The 17,355-nt window shown below is 34.7% G+C and overlaps 1 long non-coding RNA gene across 1 annotated transcript in view; it reads right to left on the bottom strand.

Annotated features, from left to right (window-relative positions):
- Positions 1–13,043: 13,043 nt before the first annotated feature.
- Positions 13,044–17,355, bottom strand: part of LOC309845782 — a 39,125-nt gene continuing 34,813 nt past the window's right edge. Inside the window, exon 3 of the long non-coding RNA XR_014301511.1 lies at positions 13,044–13,684. This is a non-coding gene — a long non-coding RNA (uncharacterized lncRNA). The remainder of the gene's footprint in view (positions 13,685–17,355) is intronic.

Consider the following 17,355-nt stretch of genomic DNA (forward strand, 5'->3'; position numbering starts at 1 on the left):
TCAAAATGTTTCAAATCATTTTTTTTAAAAGAAGCCAAAGTGTTTCTAACTCATGACAAAGCAATTTTCTTTTTTAAATCCACAAACTAACTTGCAGCACATTTTATGCTATCTTTCTCTCCCTAATTTATCTTAGATATTATTTTTGTATCTCTCCCAAATGAGAACTGACTATAGACAATTGCTTTGCTATGATCTGGTTGAGGAAGTGACTTCTGTATAATCTAGCATATAGTCACTGGAAAATATCTCTAAAAGTTGTTTGTTTTTTTTTAAATTTCAGGAGAAATATACATAAGGAAATTCTTTTAACGGGAGTGTTGCTTACAATTTGTAAGAGAGAGCATTAAGTGTCTAAGACCAGTGGTGCTAGATATAGCTGAATATTAATACCTAGATATTTATTCACTTGTTTATTTCATAAGCATTTGTTGAGCATATAGATTATTTCAGACACTTCCTCTTGAAGATACAAGTATGAATACGAGAGTCTCTTTCCTAAATTTGCAAAATAGTACTATTAACTACGTCCTGGTGAGGACTCAACAAACTCTTGCAGGGAAGAGGGTGCTTCTGTAAATAAACATTTTTTATTTTGTTTTTAAGCATATAAAAATTGCTTGAAAATGGAATATAAGTTTCATATATCATTGTGTTTTATATGTATAGGAAACTTATCTGGTTGTTTTGTTATGATAATGATAGTGCCTTTTTAAAAATCACCAAAAAACCCCAAAAACCTATGCTTTTGCATGGATCTGGATGGTAAAATCTGCATATAATTTCTCTCTGGAGCTTCATCAATGGAAAAATGTTGTTCCAATACAATAACAATTTGCTTTTTCTATATAACACATCAGTGGGCATAGGGTAAAACAAACAACAAATAAGAAAAGACTTGGAATATCACTTTCTAAGGTGATCTGAGAACATAAATATTTTAAGGCAATGATTCAAAAGAAACTTCAAAGCAGCTAATAATATAAACTTATTTTGTGAGGATAACAAAGACTTAACTGTAATCTTAACCATGATGTAGGTGCTACATGGAGAAAGTTATGCTTGTTTGCTTGTTACGGTAGAGAAGAGATGAAGGGCTGAAGGGGTTTTTACTGAAAATAAGTTTTACTTGATTATATGTAGCTCAGGGAAGCTCATCTCCCGAGGCAGAATCCAAATTAGGATATCACTCACTTGAAAGAGTTAAATCATTTGGTCTCAGTATCTGCTCCCCCACCGGAACAATGAGACTTGTCATTTTCTTATGATCGAAGGACCCCCTGCAGGCTTTACTGACACCTTGTACATCATACAATGTTGGCCCACTACGTCCAGATGCAAAATCAACAAGGGGTCTTCAGATGAGCCAAGACCATGCATGTGTGGTTGGTTGCCAGAAAATCCGTGTCTCAAGGAGTCAGATTTTCTGGGTTAGAACCTGGTAGGGCATCATTCTGTGAATGACATGAATATAGATGATGACCATAAGCAGCTTTGCACTTTTGAACAACACCTAACCAGTTAGCAAGATGATGGAATGGGGAAACAAAAACAGTACTAGCTAATACTTACACAGTGAATAATATATTCCAAGCACTGCTCTAAGGGCTTCTGTGTCTTAATTGATTTAATTCTAAACCCAATCCTGTGGTGTTGGTACTGTTATTACACTCATTTTATAGATGAGGAGACTGAGGCAAAGAAAGGTGTTGCTTATTATGCAAGACTTATGTTGTCCAGCTAATAAATGGGGAAACAGGGAATCAGACTTGGGGAGTCTGACTCCAGAGTGTGGACAAATTAACCACGATGCAATGCTGACTGTCATAGGAAATTCAGCTAACATCAGTCTGCTTCAAAACTAAAAATAAACTGTCTACATTGTGCTTTGGGGGGCATTAGGGACAAGAATAATAGTCAAACAAAAGTAGTTAGGAGGAGGTAAAAAAGAGAGTGAATGAATTAAAAAATAAATTATTATGCCCCAGGGGAAATATAAACTGTAGAATTAGTTACTTAAACCTAGAACCCCAGCCAACAGGTGACACATACCTTTAAAACAAATGTCATCTCTGCAGAACTTTAAGAAGATATAGAGCGTCGTACAAATCAGAGAAAAGGCATTGTAGCTCCAAAAGTTTAGGAGTTACTTCCTTTCAGGAAATATATATTTATTTTTTCAATCCCAATATTTCTTTAAAAGTTAGTACATCTCAAAATGGATGAGGAAACAGGTTTGGGGCAAAGAAATAGATTTTGACGATAATGGAGACTTCACTCAGGGTTTGTCTTCCAATTTGTAGAAATTCCCTGCTCTCTTCATGCTGCATGAACTTTATAATCCAGTAGAAGGAAGTCAGATTCTGAAATTGTCTTCGGTTCATCAGGTGACATTTTGTTGTGGCTGGATAAAGTATTTCATTTCCTTGTGATTCAGATTCCCCACATGTTAAATGGGGTCAAAGGATCACTGTGTACTTTCTTGCAAAATGTTCTGAAACTAATATATTTTGAGATTTCTAAAAGAAAGAGGATAGAAAACCCAAGAGAGTAACACGATTTCTGGGAGATTTTAGAATGACTTAGACTTGGGTGTCATTTAAATAATTTTAAGCTTTGAGTTTTTATTTGATTATGCTGTATTTTGACATTATTCAGTTTATGACATAATAGAAACTGACATTACAAAATATGATGTTTTCTAGCCCTTCTGCATGAATTAACCTTTGGGGCTGTTATTCCTGGTTATCTCTTTGGGGTCTTTCTCTGCTTCTCCAGGGCATTTGTACCCTGTTTATGCAGCAGAGCCTTTCAACAAAAATATAAGTCATTTCCTGCAAAGTGTACCATCCACTTTTAGTCTCTTGCTTATTCCCATGAGTTGCTGAGGATTTTAAGAAAGCCATAATGCAATTTTCCATCCTTCCTCCTATTCTCAAGAGTAGAACTCCTGCTACATATTATATGCCAGGCCTCAGTGAAAGAAAAACAGCTACACCACACAGCTCCCACCCTTTCAGGTGGTAAATACAAAACGCAAAGCTGGCAAGGAAGACAATCTTTCTTGCTGGACTGGACAGTGGCCATGAGTTTTAAGCAGGTCCTGTCAGTACAATCAGGACACATCTTCTTCTTTTTCTTTTTTTTTTTTTAGAGATGCTATTTATTTTAGTATTATTTACTTTCATATTTTCCATATTATTTATTTTTTATTTATTTTTAATTTAAATTCAGTTAATTAACATATAATATATTATTTGTTTCAGGGGTACAGGTCTGTGATTCATCAGTCTTATATAACTCTCAGTGCTCATCACAACACATATTCTCCCCAGTGTCCATCACCCAGTTATTCCATCCCCCACACCCTTTCCCTCAAGCAACTCCGTTTGTTTCCTATGATTACGAGTCTCTTAGGTGTGTCTCCCTCTCTCGTTTTGCCTTGATTCATTTTTTTTCCTCCCTTCCCCTATGATCCTCTGTGCTATTTCTTCAGTTCCACATATCAGTAAGATCATATGACAATTCTTTTTCTAATTGACTTATTTCACTTAGCATATAATACCCTCCTGTTCCATCTACGTGGAGGACACACCTTTTTGAGCAAAGGGAGAGGAAAGCGAGCTAGATTATCCTAAAATGGAAACTATTGACTGACTGAAGGACTATTGAGAAGTATGGGGGAAATAGATTTATTCAGAATATTTAGACTTTGATTAAGTTAGAAAATAGCAAAAGGCCAGGCTTCTAGTAATTTTATTTATTCTGTATTCTGTATTCTTCTGAAATCTTACTGTTTATCCCCAGTACATTTCACTGAACATACCAGATACCCCAGTGCATTATACTGCAAAGCTCCACACATGTGTAAGGGCCAAGGGCAGGCCATCCCAAGATGAGCCATGTTGGCATAAAGATTATTTTGAGTGAAAAAAGCAGTCAAAGCACAACAGGTTCCGGAAAGCTCTTTACCTCCCCCGCACAATTGCCTGAAAACAATTTAGATAAGGGACCTGATCCTAGAAGAGAGTTATCACTGTATAAAACTACGTTCTGCTGTGAACTGGCTTGGTAGGGAGGGAGGAAATCTAGAGAGGCCTCTTAGATCAAAGTCCCCTGTGCCCCATTATTTCTGCTGGTCCCATTGTTTACCAAACATTTACTCTCTTTCATCTTCCTGTGAAATGCATCCTTCTCCTTCCTGTGAAATGCATACCCAGTTCTTGGTTCAGGGTGACAAACATACCTCATTTTGTCTGACTCTCTTTGGAATTTCCATGACTATGTGGATTCTCTGTACATACAAAATTGAATTTGATTTTCTCACTGTTAATCTGCCTCATGGCAATTTGATTCTTAGTCTGGTTCTAGAAAGACTTTGAAGGGGACTCTTGCTCCTAATACAGGTTTATTTCTTTTTTAATCAGCTATGATTCTGAGTTTAATTTTTTTCCTGAAGCTTTCTATTACGTTTATCTTCATCTCATACTATTTTGTTATTTACATGTAGTCATTTAACCAATTCATTTCTTTTTAAGTAGGCCTCTTCCTTCCTCCCTCCCTTCCTTCCTTCCCTTCTACCACCTATCCTTGTATCTTTCCTTTTCTTTCTTTTCCTTTCCTTCCGTCCTTCCTTCCTCCCCCTTCCTTCTTTCCTCTCTTCCTCTTCCTCCTCCAACATCACTTCTTTTTCTCCTCCCTCCTCATCCTCCTTCCTTTTCTGACCTAAATGCCCTTTTGAATGAGTGGGTTAAACAAAACATCCTTATCTATCCGAATGCTTTTCTGAAAATTTCTGTCATATCCGTCACACAATTTAAAGCAGAAAAAAATATTTTGAGTGTTTCTGGGAGGGTTTTTTTTTTTTTTTTAACTCTATCCTCTTCTGTAAGATACATAGACAATGGAAATCATTATAATTTCATAGCTTTATTTTTTTATTTTATTTATTTATTTGTCAAAGAGAGTGCACAAGAAGGGGGAGCAATAGTCACAGAGAGAAGAAGGCTCCCTGCTAAGCAACACAGAACCCTGGGTTCATGAACTGAGCTGAAGGCAGAAGCTTAATCAACTAAGCCACCCAGGCATCCCTCATAGCTTTATTCAAATAACATTTTGAAAAGGAAATCTTTGATTAATTTTAGTTTTGTATACTCTTTAAAAATGCTGATTGATGGAGTTGGAGAAGACGCAAGTCTAGGCTGAGACAGTTTAGTGTAGTAGTTGAAAGCAGGGGTTTTGAAGTCCAGAAGCCTGTGTGACCTTTGATGGGTTATTTCACATCTCATCCCCTGGTTCCTCAGTTGTGAACTGAGAGTAATAATGTGCCTACTTGCTAAGATCATTAGGATGGTTAAATAAAGGGGTCTGGCATGTAGCAGTGAATCTGGCATGTAGCAGTGAATCAATAAATTGTACTTGTTGTTTGTAGTTGCACTGTATTACCTATGAATTCTTCTTCTCTTTTTCCTTTATCTTTTTTGTTTTTCTTTGCTTTAGTTACCAACAACAAAGAAATTAAGACAGTGCCTTGTGTCCCATATGTTAGACTAGAGATGCTAGGAATTAATGAACTGTAAGGCCATTAATTAATTAATTAATTAATTAATTAATATGTAAAAAACATATGATTGTGTAAAAGTCTGCACACATGGGTATGTATGGAGAAGAGGGAACAGGGATAAAGGAATGAAGTAACGGTTATTAGCAATACTCTATGGACTTTTTTTTATTATTATTTAATGTTTGGCCCAGTTAACCTTAGACACTCGTGTGATTTTTCTCATGTGATTTCTGTCTTCAGAAGCTTATAGTACCTTCACATTATTAATTTAAAATACTCTGAATCTTGCAGTATTCTTCCTGATTCTCTTCACTGTAGTGACTAACTTGCTGTTACAGACTAGTCACTTTAGCTCTTCTGCCATCCTTGCCATTCTGTGCATCTCTCATACATGACAGAAGATCTATGCCTCTGTTAAAGGTAGCATTTTAACTCAAATCCAGGTTGACTTCTGCCTTTCCTGGAATATCTTTTTTGGGGGAATATCCTTTAAAAAAATCAGATTTTTAGGTTTTACTTATTAGAATCTATTATTTTTACTTTCTATTTTTTTATACTTACTACTTTTTTTTTTTTTTTTAAGATTTCATTTATTTTTAGAGAGAGTGCAAGTAGGGGGAAGATGAGAGCAGGGCAGTGGTTGGGGCAGATAGGAATCAATCTCAAACAGACTCCATGCTAAGTGCAGAGCCCAACCTGGGGCTCAGTCTCATGACCCTGAGACAAAACCAAAAGCTCAACCAACTGAGCCACCCAGGTGCCCCTAATTGGATTTTAAGCTTTTTAAGATAAAGATAAGCTTTTTTAAGATATGTGGAATTAAAGAAACAAAACAGAGGATCATAGAGGAAGAGAGGGAAAAATAAAATCAAGGAGACAAACCATAAGAGATTCATAATCACAGGAAACAAAGGTATTTGAGGGTTGCTAGAGGGAAGGAAGTAGGGGAAAGGGGTACTTGGATAATGGACATTAAGGAGGGCACATGATGTAATGAACACTGGGTATAATATGAATGAATCACTGAACTCTACCTCTGAAACTAATAATACATTATATGTTAATTAATTGAATTTAAATTAAAAAATAAAGATGGTAAAGAACTTAGAAACTATGAAATACAAAAAATAAAGAAGTTTTGAATGTTAAACCTGGGAAAAAAATTAACAGAAATGTGGGTAGGAGTTTTTAAAGAGGAATTATAGTATCATTTGTTACTTAGAGACTAATGAGATCAAAAGACAGATGTTACAAAGACACATTTCATCTTCATGGGCAGGTTTACCCAAAATTAGAGTATGGGATGGATTTTTTAAAGAGGTCTATTCTCAATCACTGAAAGGTTTTTAATAATCTAGGTGAATTTCTAGTAGGGATTGGTTTATGATGAAGTTGGACCAGATGACCAGTAACATTGCTTTCAGTGTTCAGGTTTGGGAAATATGACTTCAGTAAAGCAAATAAGATGTATTTGCTTAAGATGATATTCCAATGTAGATTTTTTTGAGGCTGTGCTCTTAGATTTGTCTTCACAGTGAAAGGTGATAGATTTGTTACAAAAACATTAATTATATTGAACTTGTTATATTTTATTTTTACTGTGACTTATTATTTATTATGTACCCAAAGAAATGTGATATATACTTTCTAAGTATTACAATTAATCCAAACAACATCTCTACAAGGTACTAATTATTGGTTTCATTTAGGATTAAGGAAAAATGGCTTGACGAAGTCTAGATAACTTTCCTAAAATCAAACAGCTAGTAAATAACATAGAAATGTTATTCCATGCAAAAAAATAAAGGAATAAAACTTGGATTTCATGGAGCATTATGATTTCAAACAAGGGTGCCTGGGACTCAATCACTGCTTTGAAGACCCTAAAGACTTCCTCTTTTAGAATGTGGAGGGTGGCCAGATCAGATTCACATTTCACTGAGGCAGAATCCAGAAAGCCCAATTATGGATAAACAGATAAACGTTTTGGGAATATTCACAACAATACTCCCTGCTCTTGGGCACTTTGGAAAAAAATAAGTGGTTGCTATTTTTATTTATCAAGAGAAATTATAGGCAGGTGGTGTGGAAATACAGGAGAATCAATACATTCTCTCTTGCTAGGTTGTTCATTCTATATATTGAATGAGTTAATAAAGAGCTGGAGATAGATCAACATGGAAATCATGGACATGCTTGGAGACCATGAAATTTGAGGAAGAAGAGTTACATAACTCAAGCTTTTAATGGTATCACTCTAAGATAGCTGTCCTTTTGTTCCAGTTGACAAATTGTCTCATATCTATGTTAACAAACATAGTTCAATAACCAAAAAGTATTGTGGCCAAGTCTTCAATCCTTTTTTTGTCATTGACAACCCATGTTGAAACCCAGTGTTAATATTACATTGTAAATCTCAGAGGACAAACGTATAACCCTAATTTTCCAGTTAGTACAGCTTCTAAGTACTGATCACAGTTAAAGTTTGTCTGGCTCCAAAGCCCAGGGAAAGCCACGTGAGTCAAGGATAATGCCATTATAAAGTATTTGGGCTGAATTAAAGAATATTTACTTTGGGTAAAACCATAAATTCTTAAACTGATGGTTTCAAGGGGGAAATAGAAATCTCTAAGTCACTAATGTGACAATAAGAATGGAACTGGGGGATCAGACCAGGGAATTAAAAAAAAAAAAAAAAAAAAGCAGGTCTTTTAGAAGCACCATAAATTATGTTGTTAAATTGTGGTTGGTTTCTAATGCAAATCTAGGTTACCCAGGCATAAAAGAGAGCAGCAATTGGCAAATACCATTTTATTTATTTTCTGGAGAAGTCATCTATCAAACTCTTCTTTCCTCAGTGAAATGCACTCACATACCATGGAGAAAAGAAAACTGTTAGTGATGGAGTATAACCCTGGGAACTTCTTTTCTGAACTTGAGTAGAATCCAGTGAATATCAAAGTTCTCTGTAAATTAACAGTTGCTTGCTTGTCTAAACCAAACAAGAGGGAGATATTTATTTGGTTAATAAGCAGAGAGAGTGGTTACTGAAATGTTTCATGACGTGTCTGATGAGCCTGTCAAGGTGCCTTCTCTGAATCTGCTGCCATAAACCACACCAATTTAAGTCTCAAAGTCACAGAAATGGCAACTCATCATGAAAATTGCCCATTCTTTCAGATCTCAAAAGAAGAAAAAAATGCATGGAGATAACTGTATTTTATAGGTAGTTGAGCCTACTAATCAACAGAAGGGGGGCACCTGGGTGGTGGAGTCATTTAAGCATGTGACTCTTGGTTTCAGCTCAGGTCATGAGCTCAGGGTCATGGGATGGAGCCAGCCTGGAGCCCCTCCTCCAGCTCTGTGCTCAGCATGAATTCTCACTCCCTCTTCTTCTGCCCCTCCCCCTTGTGCCTCTCTCTCTCTTAAATAAATAAATAAATAAATAAATAAATAATTTCTTTTTTTAAAAAATGGGATTTTTCCGAAGTCTGGAGCAGAGGGATTTGGAAATAGCATTTCAAGTCAGAGAACTTCTGCTTTATATATTATTCCCAAAAATGAGAAGAGTGTTTCTTTATCATGATTTTATTTAATAATTAACTAAAGATTTAGGAGGGATAGTGAGTATAAATCTTAATCCACAATCTTGAAGGCATAAGAAATGTATTACTATTTTCTTTAAATCGATGTAATCTCACTGGAACCTCTATTCAGACATTTGAAGGGAATGTAAGTAAATTTAGGGGTTATTTCCTTCTCTTTACCCCCATTATAATATAGGGATCCAGAATTACTTGGTACCAGGAGAAGAGACAAGTGCCCTTCACAGGAGTCTATTATGATTGCTACTGGTTTAATAATTACCCAAGTCCACAGAGTCACCAGGAGGTTGTTGCTGTTCTATGTCCTTGTTACATTGCCAAGTCTGGAATTCAGAATCTTGGAGCTGAGAATTCCAGTGCCCCACAATCACTCCTGAGAAAAAGGAGCATAATCACTTCTCATAAAGGATACAGATACTAAAGTAAAACACCATCTGAATTATCAAAAAACAGCAAAAACCAAACATGATGAAATGTATCAGTACATTATTCCTACAGCAGAACTCTTGTCTAAAGTTTTTGCTTTAGATCCAGAATTTTTTTAACCTTTATTTAAAATAATATCAAATTTACAGAAAAGCTGCAAAATAGTAGCTTCCATATGCCCTTCACTCATCACGCCCCCAATGTTATATAACCACAGCAAAATAACCAGAACTAGGAAAATAATATAGCTACAATTATATATTAATATAATTAATATAGTTAATTAAAATACAGACCTTACTCAAACTTCACCAGACTTTCCACTAATTACTTTTCTCTTCTCCAACTCTGGTCCAAGATTCTACACTGCATTTAGTTGTCCTGTCTCCTTTGTCCAATCTGTGACTATCCTTCAGTCTTCATCTTTCAGGACCTTGATACTTTTGAAGAGTATCAGTCACTTAATTTATAGAATATCCCTCATTTTTTTTGTTACTTACATGAGTTTATACATGTTAAGACAGAGAAGTGATTTTTTTTTTTTTTGCCCTTCTCAGTGTATATCAGAAGGTACATAATGTCAATAACTCTTGTTCTTAGTGATACTACAGGTGATCACATGGCTAAGGTTCTGTCTGTGGGTCCTGAGTTTCTCTGCTGTAAGTTACTCTTTGCCCATTTGTAGTTAATAAATATCTTGGAGAAAATATTTCAGAGTATGCAAATATTCAATTTCCCCTCAAAGTTTTGCTCACTAATTTTAGCATCCATTGGTAGATCATGCCTACATCAATTATTACTGTTATTACAGTGTTTGTCCAATGCTAATTTTGTTTTTCCTTTATTCTTCCTATATTTATTAATTGGAATTTTTCAATAAGAAAAAGCTGTTTCTCCTCATTGATTTGTTTATTCAATTTATATCAGTATGGACTCCTAGACACTTATTTTATTTATGGGTTATAATCCAGTAACTTCAGAGGTTCTGATTTTAAACTGTGATAATGCTCTATTTCTTTTTTTAAAAATATTTTATTATTTATTTGAGAAAAAGAGAGATAGGGAGAGAGAAAGCATGAGTGGGTAGGAGCAGGGGCAGAGTGAAGAAGAAAAGCAGTCTCTCCATGCAGGACTCATCCTAGGATGCGAGGATCATAACCTGAGCTGAAGGCAAACCAACTAAGTAAGCCACTGTGATACCCCTATTTCTTTTTTTGAGTTCCACAGGTTCCCTCCCTCTTTTTACCATGATAGTATTTGCCTCTTGTTCATTACAACATGTCTGTTTATTCCATTCTTCTTTTACTGTTTCCTTCGATTTTACTTCTCAGTCTTATTATGACTCCTCCTTTAAAAAATTTTCTCTCTAGAAAGGGGAACCCTCCTACACTGTTGGTGGGTATGCAAGCAGGTTCAGCCACTCTGGGAAACAGCATGGAGGTTCTTCAAAAAGTTGAAAATAGAGCTACCTTACGACCCAGCAATTGCACTACTGAGTATTTACCCTAAGATACAAATGTAGTGATCCGAAGGGGCACATGCACCCAAATGTTTATAGCAGCAATGTCCACAATAGCCCAACTATGGAAAGATCCTAGATGTCCATCAACAGATGAATGGATAAAGAAGATGTGATATATATATATATATATATATATATATATATATATATATACAATTATATATACAATGGAATACTATGCAGCCATCGAAAGAAATGAAATCTTGCCATTTGCGACGACCTAGATGGAACTAGAGGGTATACGCTTAGTGAAATAAGTCAGTCGGAGAAAGGCAACTATCGTATGATCCTATGAGGAAGTGGAGATGCAACGTGGGGGGGTTTGGGGGTAGGAAAAGAATTAAATGAAACAAGATGGGATTGGGAGGGAGACAAACCATAAGACTCTTAATGTCACAAAACAAACTGAGGGTGGCGGGGGGGAGGGGGATAGGGAGAGAGTGGTGAGGTTATGGGCATTGGGGAGGGTATGTGCTATGGTGAGTGCTGTGAAGTATGTAAACCTGGCGATTCACAGACCTGTACCCCTGGGGCTAATAATATATTATATGTTTATAAAAAATTTTAAAAAATTTTTTCTCTCTAACATTGTCATCCTTTATCAAAAACTTATTTTTTCCTACCCCCCCACCTGTGTTGTCATTTTTCCCTATTAATCCCACCCCCCACACTCTTTATTTCTACTTACTTTATGTATAGGAGCTGATAGGCAAGCATATCGTCCAGTCTGAACAAAGATAAATTGCCTATTCCCATCTTTTGAAAATAGTCCATTCGTTCTTTTGACTTTCAAGATGAATGTGAGCAAATTAAAGGAGTCATTCTCTATTTTGGCCATCAATTTTCAGTCAGCACTGAGTAAGGTGACCGCTAATGACACTGGTAATGGGTTATATTTCTTTTTGTTGTATTATTGTGGTTGTCTTTAGAGAAGGATTGACAATACTTTTTGAACAACTGCTGATTCCATCAATCTTTGAACTAAAAATCATTTAAAACAACACATTTTTCTTTAAGAAAATTAAAGCAAATTTTGTCCTTTGTATCTCTGTATGACAGTTGCTTAAATCACCTACATATTCTTATAGTTAGATGCATATCAAATATAAAAATTTCCCCTATTCTAACCAGAGGTTTTAAATCTTACTTTTTCAAGTACATCAAAGTCTATTCCTGTGACACATATTTTATTGTAGCTGTAGAAGAGAAATCTTGAAATTAAGATTAATAGATTAATAAACTTTTTATTAATATACTCTTTCTATATTCCTAGGAAGTTCTTTTTTTTTTTAAAAAGATTTTATTTATTTATTTGACAGAGAGAGATTACAAGTAGTCAGAGAGGCAGGCAGAGAGAGAGAGGAGGAAGCAGGCTCCCTGCCGAGCAGAGAGCCCGATGCGGGACTCAATCCCAGGACCCTGAGATCATGACCTGAGCCGAAGGCAGCGGCTTAACCCACTGAGCCACCCAGGTGCCCCTCCTAGGAAGTTCTAATGAAAGCTTATTCAGAACATTTTTTTTCTTATTGTGAATTGCTAAAAATATCTTTATAAGGATGGACAAAGGCAATTATACTTCAGTGAGACAGTAATCAGCCAAACATATCCAATTGTGTCTATATACTTAATTTAGAGAATAAACTTAGATCTTTGAAATTCTGAATTGTTCATTACAATCAACAATAAGTAGAAAGCAGAGATCTTTCTAACTACAGATACTGAAAATTTAGAAGGACATACATTTACAGATTTAGCAGTGGATAATTTTAAAAGTTTGAATGTCATTTAAAAGTACCTACATTATTAAATAAAGATAAAACTTAAAAACGTTTCAAAAGTATAATTAATATTTACTTTTTAAACATTAATTAAAATTCAGAATGTAAAAATCCTGAGGCCATCCATTTAAATACTAACAACCTAGACAATATGTGTTCTGAGAGTCTTTCCTTTTAAGAAAAGGAATGAGTAATTATAATTTAAAACAATTTTCATTCCCAAGAGTATAAACAGGACTATCAAATAATAACCTAAAAAGGAAATGTGAAGGACTTCTGGGAAGGAGGCAAAATTTAGCTTGTGACTATTAATGACTCTTTAATATATAAATAAATTGTGTGGATATCACAAACCTGAATAGGAAAACAGTATGGCAAAGTCCTGATAGGTACAAGTTAATCTACATATCTAAATACATTTGAAGCCAAATCTTAAAAGATATTGCTTGAACTTGACAAAATGATCACAAAATTCATGTAGGAGGAAAAAGAGTACACAGAATTAATCTGAGTAAAGAAACATAAAATACAAGGGGTGGAGACATGCCTGATAATTTTTAAGCTCCATTGTAAAGTTATAATACATCCAGTCCTTGTTCTCTTACATGTGTCTCTGTAAGAACTGGGTATTTTGACCCATGTTGGGATGTTCAGAATTCAGATGTATTATAGACTGGGGTGTGTGCAGGAAAGACAAGTATTAACTTGCTTCTTATTCCCCCACCAGGATTGAAGAATGCATCACCAGGAGAGGAGAAAAGGCTGCAAGCAAAGCAAAGTGGCCATCCATCTGTAAGAAAATCACAAAAACAACACTTACTTAAATGTAAGCAATTTTTTCTACTCTTTGCCAATCTCATCCCTAAGACATGTTATTTAGTTTGAAAAAAAGTAACTTTCAAACAGCCGAGGCAAGACAGGTGAATGATACTGGTTCTTTAACTCTAACTGGAAGATTTTTCAGATCACCCAACTTTTTCAGTGTATATTGGCTAAAACTCAGAGTCAAAGCTTTAACTTAATTTATTTCAAATTTGGCACACCTTATTCAATAAGATATTTTATAGCAATTACTGGTGATCCTAATTTTACTTCATGTTATATAATGTTGAATATTTTCTATCTCCTACTAAGAAAAAAATAAAATAAAATAAAACTATATGCCAGTTGCCAGACTAATTAGATTTTGGCAATACGTGCTTTTCTCACTTTTCTCTTTTTCCTTTTTTTTTCTTGCCCTATAGGAAATGTTTAATCATGGTAACTACTGAACTCAATTGAATGATGGCTGATATTTATATTTGATTCACATTTAATTATTTCCCAAAGCTGAAGTCCACAAAGTGTATTGTGCACACAGTGGTAGACTGAATGATGGGTTCCATTCTCCATTCCTCCCTCTATTCGTGTTCCTAGCCATGCAGCTGTGCTGAATGCTCTCTAGGACCCAGCATGATTTCCCATTCCTCAGGTTTGGCTTTGTGACCTGCTGTGGCCAATAGAATGAGTAACCTATAGGCCTGTTTCTATCCTAAGCCACAAGAGGCTTAAGTGCTTGAAACCACTTTTTTTCCCTTGCTTCTGCTATCACTTGTGAAGGACATGCCCAGGCTAACCAGCTCATCTTAGATCAGCCTACTCCCAAACAAATTAAGGAGCCCCCCGCCCCAAGAACAGAAGAGCTACCCAGTCCAGGCTAGTCTAGATCAGCTGATGCAAGAAATAAATGTGAGAAATAAATGTTTATTGTTATAGAACACTAAAGTTATATGGTTGGTTGTTTTGCAACCATACTATCAATAACTAATTGATAAATCCTCATATATATACTAAGGATCTCCAAATCTTATTCTCTCTATATATATTATATATCATGTAATATGTATTATATTATATCCTATATATAATAATTATTCTATATATAATAATTGGTAAATCCTCATATATATATGTATACACACATACACACACATATATATATGTCTCCAAATCTTATCCTATTCCTCCTGCTTTATAAAGAACTTACAGTTTTAGCTAAACATTTCACTAAATTATTACAAATTAAGTAATAGGCAATGGCTTACTGATATATTACATTATTTTCATAACATATTACTCATGATTGACATCATTTTAATCCTCATGACTGCTTATGGCAGTCTCTGTATCTAACTTATTTCCTTAGAACTTTTTAATAATAACACTTGAAAAGTGAATTGATACATTTTCTTAACTTGAAACATGAAGGGAAAATTTTTCTGACAGAATATAAGTCTGATTAGGTAGGGATACTATGCTGATTCGTTTATAGGACAGACATTCTCCATAAATTTAAATAGCTAATTTTACAATGCTAAAGTATTGATAAAAATATTTTTAAAGCATATAATAAGATAAAAAGAATTTAAAGCAAAAATATTGTATTAGAGAGAGTAAAACATTTTGGTTTTTCCTTATCCCTTTTGTGTGTGTTGGATTAAATAATTCCTCTTAATAAAAGAGTAAGAGGTATAACTAAGAGTCAGTTAGCACGTGTTTGTAAAGTTTTTTGGTTATGTTGTGGATTTTGAGAAAGTAAGGCCTAAGTGATGGGCAACAAATCACATTTCAAATAAAATCCAAGTCAGGTTGTTTCTAACTCTTTGCTTTTACCAATTTGAAGTGAGACTTAATTAAAAATAGCTAAAAATAATTTTTGTTAACATATCATTGTGATTTTGGCCTTCAAAGATGTGTCAGTGTATAATCAAAGATAATTTTTGATAATAGATCGCTGTGAAATTTGGCATTTAAGGAATTAAATGACATGTCTCTGAAAAAGAAATAAAACTTTCTTCCATTCTTCTCTGCTAATTTATGTGAAAATAATTTCTTCTGTTCACATCTATAAAACAAACCAAATCAGAATATAATTTATGCAGAACTCTGTTGACTCTAACAATTTCTTATGCATTCACAGAGACAAAAGCTAATTGAAAAAAAAAATCACTAATCTCAATAAGAGACATTAAAAATTTTACTTCTAATGTTCAATAATTATGCAGCAGTTTAATACCATATTTATGATGCACAAGTGATAATACTAATGACTTCAGCCTGAAAGAAATTTTTGAGTGTTTATAACCCTTCAAAGAAATTTTGCACATAAAAATACATACATACTTTCACTTTACAAAGAATAGCAGTGGGATTATCAATAAAAGTCTTTCAAGAATAAAAAAATAGGTTATATTAGAATGAAATTTTATGCTTAAAATATAATTAAAATATGAATTCAAGGGAGAATAAATCAAAAGGTACAAAATTCATGAATGTTCAGGAAGAAATTGTTGGTGTATTGTTTAGAATCATTTTGATTACTTAAATTTCACTGGATATTTAAAAGAGTACTATAACCTTATTTTTATCAAATGCCAGCAATTATATCCATTTAAACTCATAATGAGAAATCTTTGATGTCAAGTTAAAAATATGTAAGAAGACACACAGACTTCCAAAAATTATTTTAGTAAGTACTACATGACCCTTGATTGAGGCTTTGAGAGCCTCTGGGAGGCTCTCACCACTCTGTAAATAAGCATCCAAATCTTTCTCTCTTGCATTATTGCCAGTATTCTGTTTGAAGTGTTTATGCTTTAGGTAGGAAAAGATGCTTAGGTTGCAAGTGAGAGACTAAAGTATAGATAATGAATAGAAAATAAATAGGTCGGTACTGAAAGATAAAACCCTGCTACACTGTATTTATGGATAGTGACTAAATTTTCCTGAGCATTTGTCATGTTGCAAGTTCTATCTGCATTTAATAACTCATTTAATCGTCACACCTGCATATGAGGTAGATACAGTTGTTAGCCTCATTTTACTGATTGAAATGGGGGCTCAGAGAGGCTAACTAATAACAGTCACCATTCTGTAGTCACTTACAGTGAGATAGGCTCAGAAACACAGGCCATTTCAATTAATACCCTGGGGAAACTGTGCTTGACTCTTCCCTTTGTCCCTCCTCAGGACTCCTTTACTAATGCCTTCCCATCACCCAGAAAGAAAAAACTGGAAGAATGTATACCAAAGATTAATACTGGTGATCTCTGGATGATAGTTTAACCAGTAATTTTTATTTTTCTCATTCTTAATTACTGATATTTTCTAAATTAGGAGGGAGGGTGGGGAAGATGTGTTGGATTAGCTTTTTGTTCAGAAAACAGTCATTCTGATTCCCCCATCTCCATGAAGAAGCAAACACTGCTGTGGAATTGGACCTGGGTTTGGCCAGAGGAATGTGGAAAGATATGATTGTGGTTTTGATGCTAGCCATTCTGACTGGTGTGAGGTGATATCGCATTGTGGTTTTGATTTGTATTTCCCTGATGACTACTGATGTTGAGCATCTTTTCATGTGTCTGTTGGCCATTAGCATGTCTTCGGAAAAATGTCCATTCAAGACCTCTGTGCATTTTTTAA

Source organism: Mustela nivalis (assembly GCF_964662115.1).
Source record: "Mustela nivalis genome assembly, chromosome: 12".
NCBI lineage: Eukaryota > Metazoa > Chordata > Mammalia > Carnivora > Mustelidae > Mustela > Mustela nivalis.